Genomic DNA, 15715 nt, shown 5'->3' with positions numbered 1-15715 from the left:
GGGGGAGCTGCTGTGCCCCTGCCTGGTGCAGGGCTCGGTGGGGGTTGTTTGCCCCGTGAGGCCGCAGGAGGAACAGCCCCAGTGGCGGGGCAGCTCTGGAAACCTGGATTCAGCTCCGGCAGGAACTCCGTCTGCAGGGCCTGGAGGCTCCGGGGCGGGGCCGCTGATGTGCTCAGCTGGGGCAGGAGCGTCCTCGCTGTCCTGGGCCCTCCCGGCCTCTGCCTGTCCCGGGGGAGGCCGGATCCTGGGCTGTGTCCCGGCGCCCTGTGCTCCGGAGCCTGCGCTGGTGGATTCGCGCTCCCGGGCCGCGCAACCCCCTCCGCGGAGCTGCCGCCCGAGCCCCTCCGAGCTGCTCCTGGAACCGCGCAGCCCCCTCTGCACGGAGCCTCTTCCTCTGCCCGAGCCCCTCCGAGCTGCTCCCGGGGCCGCGCAGCCCCCTCCGCGGAGCCGCCCCCGAGCCCCTTCAGCTGCTCCGGGTCCCGCCGGGTCCCCCGTGCGCGCTGCAGCCCTTAGGGAGCTCGGCGCACTCTCCTGGGTGCGCAGTTGCTGTTACTGTCCCCGGGAGCCCGAGGGCATCCCCGCCCTCCTGGGTCCTGCTCCAACTCCCCGTGAGCCCCTTTCTCCCGGGAAGGTCGGTGCAGCTCCTGCGTCTCCGGGACGGGGCTCTCCTGTCCTGGGGACACTCGCCCCGGCCTCAGCCCGGCTCCTCGCGGGGCCCCTCCCCCTTGGAGGCCTTTGTTCCTTTATTTCTTTTTCCCCGTCTTCCTACCTTGATAGATGCGCGACCTCTTCTCACTGTAGCATTCCAGCTGGTCTCTCTTTAAATCTCAGGCCGAATTCATAGATTTTCAGGATAATTTGAAGGTTTTCTAGGTAGTTTGGTGGAGACAGGTGATTTGGAGACCCTACTCTTCCGCCATCTTGCTCCTCCCCCAGATCCAATATTCTGTTGGTTCAAAACTTTTACCTATGTGTGCTCAGTTTGGCACTAATTTTCATAAAAAAAAAAAATTGAGTACCAATGGTACCTAGGAATTTTATTAAACACAACAAAATTAGCTCATGTAATCTTTACAGCACCACTAATAGCACCACTAATGGTGATATGACACCTCTTTTACACCTAAGAAAGTAAGTTGCAGATGAGATAAATTTTTAAAGTCACCAAGAAGTGATGAGGTTCAGCATGGCCCCATGAAGTCTGACCCCCATGTGTCAATCATAATTCTTTGCACAAAAATGAGGGCAGGCTTGGAACAGAGTAGATGGGTTTCAGCGTAATAACAGGGGCCACCTGGAAGGAGAGGAAAAATAATAATGATGATAAGTTACATTTACTGAGGTTTATTATGTGTCAGGCACTTTACATGTAACAGAACCACAGTTTGTCCTCAAAGTAAGCCTTTGAAATAGGTACTGTTCTCATTTTACTGGTGATGCACTAACTTGTCTAAGTTCAAAGAGCTAACAAGTGATAGAAGCAGAATTCCAGGATCACTACCACTTCTCTAGACTCCTGCTGGAGTCAGGGGCTGAGGCTGCTGACACCTGTCCTGCCTTGAGCAAAAATAGTGCAGACACAGGACGTGTCTTGTTCTAGATGGATGTCCTAGTCCACTCAGAAGCTAGGATGTCAGAAAGGCAAAGGCAGGAATTGGCACTTACAGATTCTTCTCAGGGGCCTAAAATAAATATTTTATTTATTTTTCAGTTTATTTTTCAGTGGATGACACATGTGGAAAAGAAGTTTGAGCTGTCATACTACAGTATGTAGAAGAACCATCAGCACAAACTTATGGTACATAAAAGGCACCCATTATAACATATCACAGAGCCCTTGCACCCCAGTCAAGGGCACATCTGATCATGATCTACTCAACGGCCAAAACCATCTGGAAGCTTGGTCTTATGAAGGAATAATGATGCCTTACAAGCACATACACATGCATGCCAACATCAGAACTTGTCATTAAAAGAGACACGTGAAGAGTGATCTAGAGAAAGAAAAAAAAAAAAAACTAAAATAACGATTTTTAGACATGATGACATATTCAAGAAGATCACTTTTGAGAAATAATTGGATTTAAAAAAAAAAAAAAAAAAAGAATTATGGGCAGCCCGGGTGGCTCAGTGGTTTAGCACCATCTTCAGCCCAGGGCCTGATCCTGGAGACCTGGGATTGGGTCCCGCATCAAGCTCCCTGCATGGAGCCTGCTTCTCCCTCTGTGTGTGTGTGTGTGTCTCATGAATAAATAAATAAATAAAATCTTATAAAAAAAAAGAATTAGATGAAGTGCATTGTACTTCAGAAAATAGTGTCATTCATTCAGAACATATAGTGAGTGACAGGAAACAGTAACTGCCACAGGTATTTGGCAATACAGGTAATAACCAAGGGACAATCCAATGGGGCTTTCCAGGTGTTCTCGTAAATTCCAAAAGATCAGTTTAAAGATCAGTGAAGCAAGGAAATAAAACACAGCCCAAAGAATATTATGTGAGAACTAAAATTTGATTTCTCAACAAAGCCCACATTTATTGGAGAGAATTAACAATTCTTTTTACTTGAAATAAGCAAACAAATGAACAAACACCTCTAACAGTGTCTACTGATGATAGTAATCATAAGTGGAACTTCCAACTTCTAACAAGACAACCTAGAATTTCTTAGAAATAAAAGAGTGGAGATTGTCTATTGGAAGCTCTCAAAAACCCTGAAGAGCTTTGAATAACTAACATCTTGAAAGGCGAAGAGGTGGTGTGGGTGCCAGAGTCACGAAAATATTGGGCTCACACATGCACAGCACCAATGACCATTCACACGAGTGCCTCTGCAGGCTGGCACCGAGGTAGTTTAGGTTCCTAACCCCATTTCAGCCGCACACGAGGTCTCAGGAAAAGGAAGATCATTCTTCTTCTCTAGTTGCAGAAAACAAACACAGAAAAGTTAAGGAAATCATCTAAATCAGCTCCTTAGCAGCAGACGAAATTCTCACCTATGTTACTCTGAAGGTCACTTGATTCTCAGGACAGCACATTACTTCTTATTTTTGATTTTAAAAATAGCTTAAATAACTGTTTGGGTTTGTTTATTTGTTTGTTTTAGATTTTATTTATTTATTTATTTATTCATGAAAGACACACAGAGAGAGACAGAGACATAGGTAGAGACAGAAGCAGGGTTCCTGTGGGTAACCTCATGTGGGACTTGATCCCAGCACCCCAGGATCATGACCAGAGCCAAAGGCAGATGCTCAACCACTGAGCCACCTGGGTGTTCCTAAACAACTGGTTTTAAACTTTTCAACATGGGTTCAGATAAAGAATGATTAGAAATGGTGGAAAGCTGTATGTGCTTCATGGAAGATTAGATAGTAGTGAGAAATAGTTAAGGAAGTCATTCTCCCTCCACCCCCACATCCCCAGAACAAGCCACTTCTCACATAGGCTGTGCATTAACTCAGGCACTCGTCAGGGCTTGATTACCAAGTTCATGGGAAATTCTGGGAATGAGATGACCAAGCTAGGAAATAACCATGTTTCTTTTCGGTTCACAGGAACATAAGGGGAAATGTCAACACTAGGCAGAGCTGCTGAATAGAATGTCCTGAGTTTGTCTATTGGAAATCTCAGCATGAGAGAGGAGTAGAAAAGGCCATCATCTCAACTGAAAATATTTTATGCACTTTTGGGTAACAGATTTACCAGCCACCAGTTCAAATAAATCAAAAGATGGGTCCAAATTGGGGTGGGATCTATTGTTTATATATATATATATTTTTTTTTAATTTTATTTATTCATGAGAGACACACACACAGAGAAGGAGAGAGAGAGAGAGAGGCAGAGACACAGGCAGAGGGAGAAGCAGGCTTCATGTAGGGAGCCTGATGTGGGACTCGATCCTGGGTCTCCAGGATCACACCCTGGGCTGAAGGCAGCTCTAAACCACTGGGCCACCAGGGCTGCCCAGATCTATTGTTTATAGATGGCTTTATGTATTAGCTGATGTCCTAGGTCCTTAAATGTTAACTCAATCCTCCAAGTGATCCAGGAGTTAGGAATGGATAGTCTCATTTTTTTTTCCATATAATTAAACAAAGCTTCACGATGGTCAGTGTGTCTGAGATTTCACAGCTGGGAACTTTGGAGCCCATTTACACTCAATTCTGTCTAACTTGCCACTGGAGAGCAGGAGGGGGACTGAGGAGGCATCTAAGGCCTGTGTCCTCACAAAGAATGATAGAAAGTACTAGAGATGTTTGCTGGAGTGAAGAAGTCTCGGATAAGATGAGATGAGTGTCTGCCTTCAAGTCAGACAAAATAGGTAAGGGCAGAAATGCTTTGGCTAAAAGAGGATAGAACTTGTTCCCCGGAAAGTGCCCCGAGGCAAGTCAAGCCAATCACTGATTCAAGGTGGGGTAGCCCAGTGAGCAAGCAGGTAGAGCCTTGAGTCCAACTGCCTGGGGTTGAGGCCCAGCTTTGCCAAACCCAGGGTCTATGAACTTAGGCAAGCCCCTGAAACTCCTGGTGGTGCCTGTGCTTGTTTGGATCCACTGAGAACCTGGTGCCAATGTGGTGTTAGACGTGTGAAGACATTTATTGAGGGAGTGTATTAGTGTCAGCCTGGGGTTGCCATAATAAACTACCACACACTGGATGACTTAGGCAATAGAAATCTATTTTCTTACAATTTCTGGAGACTTCTACATCCAAGATCAATGTGCTGTGCATTCAGGTTTCTGGTGGAAACACCCTTTTTGGCTCTCAGATGATCTCCTTCTTGCCACGTAGTTACATGGCAGAGAGAGAAATGTGATCTCTCTCTTCCCTGCCTCCTCCTCTTCCATATTATTTTTTAATTATATCATTTTAATTTCTTCTTCTTCTTCTTCTTATTCTTTTTCTTCTTCTTCTTCTTCTTCTTCTTCTTCTTCTTCTTCTTCTTCTTCTTCTTCTTCTTCTTCCTCCTCCTCCTCCTCGTCTTCTTCTTCTTCTTCTTCTTCTTCTTCTTCTTCTTCTTCTCCTTCTCCTTCTCCTTCTCCTTCTCCTTCTCCTTCTTCCTCCCTCTTCATAAAAGGACAGTCCTATTGGATTAAGGAGTCCACCCTTACGGCTGCATTAAATCATAATTGCCTCCTAAAGATCCTATTTCCAGATGTAGTCACATTACAATTCAACATATGAATTGTGGAGGGAGTCCCAGTTCAATCTATAACAGGGAGGGAGTAGGAGAAAGTAAGGAGAACCTGCAGATTTCTATGGGGTCTGATATCTGTGAAAGATGAGAAAAGAGAAGGAAGAAGAGAGGAAGGATCTTTGTAACAGTTTCAGGGAAGGTTTGGCTCAGCTAAAAGGTACTCTTGGGCCAGTGACCCTTTGGAGGAGTTTTGCATCTCATTGGAATGGAAGTGGAATACCCTTCATTCTTGGTCTTTGGGTTGGAAGTAGCCCAAGGGAAGTGTGGTTTTATCAGACATGGTAGTGGATTCAGGGGGGTCAGCAGCTGGGACTATGAGCAAATTGCACATCCTAGAATGAGGTAACTGAGCAGTACCTTTCCCTGGCTGCTTTGTGCATAGAGAAGGAGAAACCAACAATAGTACATAGCTCAAAAGACTACTGGCAGGATCAAATGAGTTAATATAAAGTGAATGGCTCAGTGCCTGGAACATGGTGAGCACCTAATATATGTTAGTTCTTATTAATATGTACTTATCATACACTGTGGACTTTGGGTGACACTTAAAGAACTCTAATTACATATTCATCCCAGGTTGGGCCTGTTGATCATCAACATCACTTTACACTTCAATTAAATATACCATTGGTTTTATTGCTTTGCAAAAATCTTCTAAGGAAAGTCATCATGGATGCTAGAAAAGGTTATTGCTCTATAAAAGGGAAAAATAACTCAATTTTCCTGACTTGAGGCTAGTGACCATAATAAGCAATTGCACTTGTATTGGTTATTTATGTGCTTCTAGTTCAGTTGAGATGCCTTAGAATTACAAAGTATCAGAATTAAATGGAAAATTCTAAGCCATCTGGTCCAAACACCACACTTTGCTTAGATTTCCCAAAGAAATGGTCCTTCGGCCTCTCTTCACAAGCAGCAATGATGAAAAACAAAGTGTTTCACGAGGTTAGCCTTTCCTTTCTTGGACTGTGTTTAGTCTACCCTCTGTCTGGCTCTAGATTGACTCCTCCTTCTCTACCCAATGTTTCTCTCCATGAGGCTGATCTCTATGGAATTTATTCCTGCTTCTTGTTGGATTTAGCCAATATATTTAGGCAACATCCAGCAGAATATTGGTAGGCGGGAGGAGAGAAGTCAGGTTGCTTGCTTCATTGAGTGCTGCCCTAAGTGCCTATAGGACAGACGGGTACCTGATGGAAGTCACTGCTCCTCTCAAGATGTGGATACTTATAATTGTCTTATCCTATCCTTCTTATTGGTCCAAGTTATCACATTGCTCTTTAGGTTTTCCCCACAGGCCATTCATACCTTTGTAGTTAGTTTCATAGATAAGCCCAGCTCAAGTTATCCCAACTTAAGTCTTCTATCTGTCTCTTACTGGTACCCTGACTGCCACACACTTCCTAACTAATAGAAAGTTCTTCTTTATCCAGGTGATGGACCCTTTGTTCCATCCCTTGCCATCAGACAAAAGGGTCTCAGCTACCTTTCCGAACAGTAGCTCTTCAAGTCTACAGATGTACTAGATCTTAATGGAGACCTAAAAATCTGGACACTGCCACTTTCACACTGAAGCTTTTCTGACTAATATTTTGAGAGACATTTCGCAAAAAATCAAATTCACACTAAAGTGTTTCCCCTAAATATGCTGCTGGGCTCAACATCCTTTGTATGCCTTCCATTCAAAAAAATCATCCAGATCTTTTAACAACGTACTTATGTTTTCTGTCCTCACCACTTCTTGAGAAAATACATTCCCCATGTGTGTACCTTTGTGAGGCTACACACCCTCCCTGAGTGGGTCGTAGGAAGCATGATAGCCTTATTTTGTCCTCAGTTGACTGTGCTCAGGCTTCCTCTGAAGATGAATAATACATCTTTAATGTTATTAAATTTTTCATTAAATGACCAGTAAGAAAGCCATGGGGTGGGGGGGGAGGAGAAAGTAGAGAAAAGGAAAGAAGAAGTAAAAAAAAAAAAAAAAAGAAAAGGAAAGAAAGGTAGAAATCTGCAAACCACCTCCCACATGCATATCAGCTAGTTACCAGTTTTCTAAGTGACTTATAATCTTCTTAGGGTACAGAAAAGTTTTTTTTTTTTACTTATTGCAGTTATATATTCACTTGCATCTGCATCTTCCAGTTAACATTATAAGCATTTCCCCGTGTTTTTATGTAGCTTTCTGAAAAATCCTCCATGACATGATACACCATGTGATATCTCTGCCACATGTAAGCAGATCCTGTGATTTGATATGTAGATTGCTCTTATTTGATATGTTCATAAGCTGTAACTATTAGAAACAAAGTTACAGTGAATGTCTTTGGAAGATGTTCCATTGTTGTCCTTCGTTATTCTTTCTTTGTTTTTCTATTGTTTTTCAGAATTATTATTTTTTTTTCTTTTTCAGAATTAATCCTGGCTACCAAAAAATTCAATCATCCACCTCTAGCACTGTGGACTGTGTAAGAATTTCTGCACAACCATATCTCAGCCAGGAAGATGCAGTCATCAATGAAAACCCTGCTAGTGCTCTAATTCTAGCCTTTCTGGCCTTGTTTGTGGTCTTGGCTAATGCTGAATCAGTTATACAAACTATTACTGACCCCAAGGCTTGGAATATTAACAGTTAGAGACTGTCTTCTCCAGGGCAGGATTTGTGCCAGACTGCATGCCAGATGGGCTGCTGTTCATAAACTATTCAAGCAAGATCTCTCATTTTGTATATTTTATGATCAATAACATTTTTATTATATATATAAATATATAGCATATATATGTCTTAATAGATAGTCTGGTTGCTTTCAGTATCACTATTATAATATTGCTTTAATGCTGTCTTTGCTCATAAGTCTTGGTTTTGAGTATTATTTCCTTAAAAGGGATTCATTGAGGGGGACCTGAGTTGTGCAGTCAGTTGAGCATCTGCGTCTTGGTTTCGGCTCGGGTCATGATCTCGGGGTCATGGGATCAAGCCCGACGACAGGCTCTGCCATCAGGAAGGAGTCTGCCTGGAGTTTCTCTCCCTGTCCCTCTGCCCCTCCCCCACCCCTGTGTGGGCTCTCTCTCTCTCAATAAAATAAATCTTTTTAAAACAGGAGAGAGATTCATTACAGCAGAATTAGGCAGCAAAAGACTACTCATTGTTAAGGACCTTAATACCTATTGTTCAATTGCTTTCCAGAATGTTTATACCATTTGAACTTGATTATATGAGCATGTCTTAATTTTTTAAAAAAGATTTTGTTTATTTATTCATGAGAGACACAGAGAGAGAGAGAGAGAGAGAGGCAGAGACCCAGGCAGAGGGAGAAGCAGACTCCAGGGAGCCCGACGTGGGACTCGATCCGGTGTCTCCAGGATCACACCCTGGGCTGAAGGCGGCGCTAAACCACTGAGCCACCCCAGCTGCCTGAGCATGTCTTAATTTATAAGAGTTCCATAACAGTGTTAAACATTACATACATATAAATCATATATACATATACACATATATTTAAGTATCTAATAATTATATAGGTGGAATAGTCATTTGTTTTTTTTTTTAAGGTTTTATTTATTTATTCATGAGAGACACACAAAGAAAGAGAGAGGCAGAGATACAGACAGAGGGAGAAGCAGACTCCATGCAGGGAGCCCAACGTGGGACTCGATCCCCGGACTCCAGGATCACACTCTGGGCCAAAGGCAGGCGCTAAACCGCTGAGCCACCCAGGGATCCCCATTTGCTTTTATTATAATTAACTTAAAAATATTCCCAGAGTATCTGAGCAATTATATGTATTTTTGCATAGTAATTATTTTACCTTTTGGGAGCATACATTTTTTACCTCCTGTTCCTAGAACTACAGGCCTTGATGACAAGTGTCCCTACTCTCCTCGTAGGTTTGGCCTCAAGGTTTTTAACCTCGTAGGTTAAAAAAAAGATTTTATTTATTTATTCATGAGAGAGAGAGAGAGAGAGAGAGAGAGAGAGAGACGGGGACAGAGGCAGAGAGAGAAGCAGGCTCCTCAAGGAGCCCGATGTGAAGCCCCATCCCAGGACCCCAGGATCACACCCTGAGCCAAAGGCAGACGCCCAACCGCTGAGCCACCCAGGCGTCTCAGTTTCCCACTTCTCAAATTGAAGTGACAGCATGGAGCCACAGAAGGAGAACATTTAGCTTGCAGCAGGTTGGTGGTTATTGGTACACGTACGCCTGATGTTCTGACTTCACTCTCTCTGGTGTGGTTTGTGGTTTGGGCTGATGCTGAACCAGTTACACACAGGGTTACTGACCCAAAGGCTCAAATTATCACGTTTTGAAGTGTAGGCCACTGTGCCAGATATGATGTAGATGGGTCTGATGCTTCCAAAATATTCAAGCAAAATCTAACCTACATGACTAATGGCCCCTCAAAGTGCCTACGAAAAGTTGGCTTGTGTATTTTTAAAAGGCATAAACATCTTGAGAACATGAAATACAGAAAAGAGAGAGATTTTCCTCTTAAACTCTCTTTAAAAGCCACCTAATTAAGTCCCCTCACCTCATTTTCTTTTCTCTAACACCTAGAACTCTTGAGAAGAGGCAGTCGGCATGAAGTACCATTCACACCATTCAGCATTTGATTGCTGCTTTAGGAAGTATAATGTATTTGTTAACTCAAGGAAGTAACTCAACCTCTCTGGGCTTTACTTGTTTTATCTGCTGAATCAAGATGTTACATGAGATAATGTCAGAGGGTTCTGTGATTGAATGGATTCAAAATCTATGAGCCACAATTCCAGATGTGATGGGGAGCTTTTGAACCTCCATCCTTTGTTCATCTGGGCCTTATGATGGAGAACTGGAGACGATGCTTGAGGGGGGAGACACTAAACCCTCTGTCTGTGCTCCTATGCTCAGTTCTACCACCAAGTACCAGCCGCAGAGAAATGGCACTGGGACAGAGCACATTCTGTTTCTTTGCCAGTCTTTGCTCTGCACCCAGACAAAAGTTCGGGAGTGTGTGCAGAATAAAGCTGAGCTAAGAGATGGACCTGAGATTGGGGTTTAGAAGCCAGCAGACAAATGAAGTCCCCGACCTCTTTCAGGTGCTTCGTATGGGTTGTCCTACAGCACCTTTTCCATCCTCGGAACTTTTCAGAAGTCTCTGGCTTCTTCTCAGCACTCAGACCTCAACCCACATCTTACTTGGCCCCAGACGCGGTCACTGGCATGGATAACCCTATCTAAAGGCACCTCTCCTCCACTGTGATCACATCATCCTGGAATTCTATCCTCAGCACAGCAGTCAGCCCTAAAATGGTGTGTGCATGCACGCTACGGACATTTTATCTTCTGTGCTCCCAACTAGAACTCAAGCTCCAAAAGACCTGGACTGCCTCCTTCCTGTTCATCTTTGTGCACCAATACCCCAATACCTCTCATGTCCTAGTAACTGGATAAATACATGTCAAATGAGAAAAAGAATGAACTGATGGATGAACTGAGGATCACACCAGGATCACACCCTGAGCCTTCAGGGAGAAAAAGGAGAAAGCCCTGCCAAAACAGGGGACAGGAGTACAGCACTCTGCCAGGGAGTAAATTAGGAGCGATCTGGGCGGTGGCCTATCAAGTGGGGGAGGGGCTGAGAGGGGTCTCTATGGGGGAATATGTTATCACTGATGGGGGTTAGCTTTGCCAATATAGGCTAGTGATAAAAACCAGACCTATTTTTACTTGCTTTCACTATTTTTTTAATTTAAATTCAATTAATTTACATTTACTGCATTATTAATTTCAGAGGTAGAGCTCAGTGCTTCATCAGTTGTATACAACACCCAGTGCTCATTACATCACATGCCCTCCTTCATGCCCATCCCCCAGTCACCCCATCCCCCACCCCTCACCCCTCCAGCAACCCTCAGTTTGTTCCCTAGAGTTAAGAGTCTCTTAGGGTTTGTCTCCCTCCCTGATTATGTCTTGTTTTATTTTCCTCTCCCTTCCTCTATGCTCCACTCTTTTGTTTCTTAAATTCCACATTAGTGAGATCATAGGATAATTGCTTTTCTTTGATTCTTACCTCACTCAGCATAATACCCTCTAGTGCCATCCACGTCGTTGCAAATGGCAAGATTTCATCCTTTCTGATGTCTGAGTAGTATTCCATCATATATATATAAACCACATCTTCTTTATCCATTCATCTGTCGATGGACATCTGGGCTCTTTCACTATTGTTTTTAAACTCTGTACAGACAATGTGCCCATCAGTGACGGCACCCAGGGCAAATGGCTCCCTCTGTCCTGTCCTTGGCACCACTGGATTCCAAAGCAAATCCTCTACCAGATGTGGAGAAAGAAATATTAAATGTTGGCAGGTAGAGGAACAACATTATTTAGCCACTCTCTATTAGCTATTCAGATATTCTTTCAAGAAACATGTGTTGATCACCTGCTATGAGGTCAGTGCCATGTGAGGTAAAAGAAAAACAAGGTGACACAGGTAGAGTGCTGGGTTTTGCCTGGTTGGGGACTCTGGCCAAAAGTGACCAGGACATGGAATGGAATGGTAAGACTCAGGCTCACACTTAAAATCTACTTGGGAGATGTGAAGATGCTATCTTTCTATCTATGAAGTTAAATCCACAAGGTGTATCTCAGCTGGACTCTGAAAGTCACATAGATCACTGCAGCAAGAAGAGGAAAATATTTCTAGTAAAAATGAAATAGAGATGTGAAAACTTACGGTCTGTTGGGGATTCCCAGATAGTGTGTCTGGCACTCTCGTGGCTTGAAATGTGGCTAAGTTACATGGAGGTGTAGAGAAAGAAGACAGGAGAGTAAAGTCAGGCCAAACTTGCAAAAGACCTTGAATGCTGCATTCAGAAACAAACAAACAAACAAACAACAACAACAACAAAAAAAAAAAACAAAAAGCAAACTTCCTTTCCATCAATGGTCAGCCAGCAAGGTATGCAAGCAGGGAGTGGATCTCCTATGAAGATCACAGCCAGCACAGGTAAGGTGAACACCATGCAGATGGCAGCCAGCCATGGAATTGGAGCTCCTGACACATTCAACTGTTTTCTGCTTTCTGCTTTCTGCTATCCGTTCCCATCCCCTCTTTACTGACATTTATGTAAACCTCAAAAACCTACTCATGGGGGCTCCTGGGTGGCTCAGTCAGTTCAGTGTCCTGCTCTTGGTTTCAGCTCAGATCATGATCTCAGGGTCCTGGGATCCAGCCCCACATCAGGTCTGGCTCTGCACTCAGCACAGAGTCTGCTTGAAGATTTTTTCCCTCTGTCTCCTCCCCTCACTCATACTAGCGCTCTCTCTCTCTCTCTCTCTCTCTCTCTAATAAATAAATAAATCTTTTTAAAAAGTTCATGTTTATTAATGACAGTCTAGAGTACATCACAGAAGTGTAGCATTTAAAAACTAGAGGTTGTTTGAGTGATGAGATTGCCAAGGAAAAACAAATTCCTCCACATTTGAAACCCTCTCAATTCTACTAGCTCCGTGGCTTTGAAACAAGAGCTCAAGGGTTTTCAACTCCAAGTATTTCTCATAGGAAGAGGACCTAAGCTTGAGGTATTCCAAATATTAACTTTTGCTTCGTATGCCATGAATATGTTAGGGTCTTTGGCAGGAAAGGTCCCTTGCCTCTAATGTAGTGATAGTGAGATACATAATGTGCTATGATTATGCATATATTAAATGCATATATTAAAATGATGCACATGCAGGCGCAGGGAGCGGAGCAGAGAAAAATGGAGGACAGGTTCAGTGTTGTGTGATAGGGAGAATTTGCTGTCGTGGGAGGTGGCCCTGGGCTCAAACCCCAGCTTCAATTTCCTCACCTCCAAGGAGTCAATGTAAAGGTTCACAATGTAAAGGTTCACCACAGACATGTACTCTGTGTCCAAGCAAGATGATATTTACGTTTTGTTCATCAAACCCTATAGCTTGATTGCACGACTCAGCTCCTCTCACCAACATCTTCCAATTCTCTCTTTCACCCCCAACAGGAGCCTCTCACCTGCTCACAGTGAACAGCCCACCGTCACTGCCTTGTGGGTTGTCTGTCTGCTTAAACTCAGGTTGTATCATACAACTTAAGGTTTCTACAATAGCAGCGCCCCTGAATCTCAAAGATTACTTTGGAAGCAAAAAATTGTTTCTAGCTCACACAAAATCCTCAGAGCACCCAGGGACTTCAGCCCTGCAGTCTCCATGCCACTTGTCCCTGCTGTCGATATGGCAAGGGAAAATAGGGACTGGAAGATGCACCGGGAGCTATATTTTGCTAGGCCCCAAAGAAGCCCTTATCTTCCCCCAATGCCACAGAATCTCTCATGAAACCAGTTCCTTGGGCTGCTCTTCTCCATGTCTCCTTTCCTGCATGAAAATCTCTGAAAACAGACTTTCAAGCACCATCTCCCTTTCCCCAGTGATACAGTGTAGTTTGCACACAGCTTACATCCATACCCTCTTGCTGGTCCTGGCCAGGCTTCCCTGGAGACCAAGACAGAGAAGACTTAGCCTCCCCCACTAGAGAATGACTGATCAAGGTCTCGTGTGAAGTGAAAAATGGCTTGCACTCTCAAATCACTGCTGAATGCCCCCACTTAAACCTCCTGGATGGCAGGAGTGACTTTTTGAGAACAAGATTTGTGTATAGATGGCTCTCAGGACAGAGGGAGCGGCTGCGAAGGCATCCTCCAGTTACCTCGTCGAAGAGCATCACAACATGGTCACAGCTTCTCAGAGATCATTTCTCTGGCTCCTACCCAGGATGATTAAAAAAAAAAAAAAATCTAAGGTACTAATTTCAGCTAAAGCAGCCTGTTAACTTAGAATCTTGGCACATGACAGAAAGAAAAAAAAAAAGAAAGAAAGAAAAAAGAGGGAGAAAGGAACAGGAAGGGAGGAAGGGAGCGAAAGAATAGACAGGGGAGGGAACAGACCAAACTCCCCTCTTGTTCTCACTCGAGAGAGGTCACAGTGTTCTAGAACATGCCAAGATCTTAAAGAACTCTAGCTGTATGACCTTTTTCAGAGAAGGAAATCTGAGCCTCAGAGAGGTGGAGGTATTTGTCTCAAATCACAGAGCCAATGAATAGATGAACTAAAACTTGGTGCCGCACTCTGAAATCCAGCAGATTCTCAGCCAACTGGACACAGCCCTGTGTTGTCTAGAGAAACACCAGCTCGGATGAGTATCTCTCCTGGATTTGCTCCAGAGATTCAGCCGCCCGTCTGTACAAAGGTACCTGGTCTCTGTGCTGAGAAAACAGTGTTTGTTGGAGCCCCTGGCTGCCCGCCAGAGAAGCAGGTTCTGGAAAGGGTTCAGGGGGACCGCAGGCAAAGAGAGGGAGCCTCCCAGCTGGGAGGAGTCTTGGCTCTCCGCTGAGGAGCACGGAGGAATCCTTCACAGGGAACTATTGAGAAATCCCTCCAGGATGGTAAACAACTCCAAGTGCATAATTGCTGGCCAAGGATGAAATACTGATGTGAACAAAAAGTCAATTAAGTGCCCCACTTGGTTACTGTCTTTTTTCTTCCTCCTTCCCTCCTGATCTCTCCCTTCCCTCTCCCCCTCCTCCACCTCCTTCCCCCTCCCCCTCCTCCCCCCTTCCCATTTTTGTTTTCCTTCCTCTCCTCTTTCTTTCATAAATCCTGAAATGACTTACCTCTTCAGGTATCTAAACCCTAACTGTTTAGAAATCCCAGCATCTATCAATTTTGCATGGAGGATATGGGCAGTGCTCACAGCACAGAGACTTTGCCTATGACTGAGGCCTTTGTCAGCCCTTCCCTATTTCACTATTTCTTCCACTCACCAATCAGTACATCTGTGCTCCTCATTTTTTTTTTTTTTTTAAGTGAGGTTGGGGAGGAGCAAAGGGAGAAGAAGAGAATCTTTTAAAAAAAATTATTGGAGTTCAATTTGCCAAAATAGAGCATAACACCCAGTGCTCATCCCACCAAGTGCCCCCCTCAGTGCCCATCACCCAGTCACCCCAACCCCCCGCCCACCTCCCCTTCCATGAACCCTTGTTCATTTCCCAGAGTCAGGTGTCTCTCATGTTTTGTCACCCTCACTGATAAGAGAAAGAATCTTAAGCTGGCTCCTTGCCTAGTGCAAAGCCCGACATGAGGCTTGATTTCACAGCTCTGAGATCATGACTTGGCCTAAAATGAAGAGTTGGATGCTTAACTGACTAAGTCATCCAGGCACCCCAAGTGTATGCCATTCTGAACAGGTGCGATAGCCAAAGCATGGAGCTGGTGGTCAAATAGACCTGGATTAGAATTCCAACTCTGTCTCTGTCTATCTGTCCTTGGGGAAGTTATTGGCTGTCTCTGCCTCACTTTCTATAGCTGACCACGAGGACAATGCACAGATTGCAGGGAATAATGAGGGTGAAACATGAGATGCTCCCCATTGCCCAAGTTGTCTTTCTTTTGCTGATCTTCAAAGTTTGCCTTCCTGTTCTCTCTGGTGTCAGTTTCTATATGACAGATGATTCATTTATTCATTCA

At 44.1% G+C, this 15715-nt stretch overlaps 1 long non-coding RNA gene across 2 annotated transcripts; it reads right to left on the bottom strand.

The window, feature by feature from the left end:
* Nucleotides 1-2510: 2510 nt before the first annotated feature.
* LOC112653886 (uncharacterized) lies at nucleotides 2511-14222 on the bottom strand. 2 transcript variants are annotated; one of them, XR_007409932.1, is made up of 4 exons: nucleotides 13899-14222; nucleotides 11913-11968; nucleotides 11247-11506; nucleotides 2511-2919 (listed from the first exon to the last, which is right to left on the bottom strand). It is a non-coding gene; the product is annotated as an uncharacterized LOC112653886 (long non-coding RNA). The 2 variants fall into 2 exon arrangements; XR_004814465.2 differs by lacking the exon at nucleotides 2511-2919 and adding an exon at nucleotides 4225-5273.
* Between the last annotated feature and the right edge of the window lie 1493 nt (nucleotides 14223-15715).

The sequence above is a fragment of the Canis lupus genome, chromosome 3 (assembly GCF_003254725.2).
Source record: "Canis lupus dingo isolate Sandy chromosome 3, ASM325472v2, whole genome shotgun sequence".
NCBI lineage: Eukaryota > Metazoa > Chordata > Mammalia > Carnivora > Canidae > Canis > Canis lupus.
The sequence above is the reverse complement of the archived record's forward strand: the minus strand, read 5'-3'. Positions and strand labels throughout refer to the sequence as shown.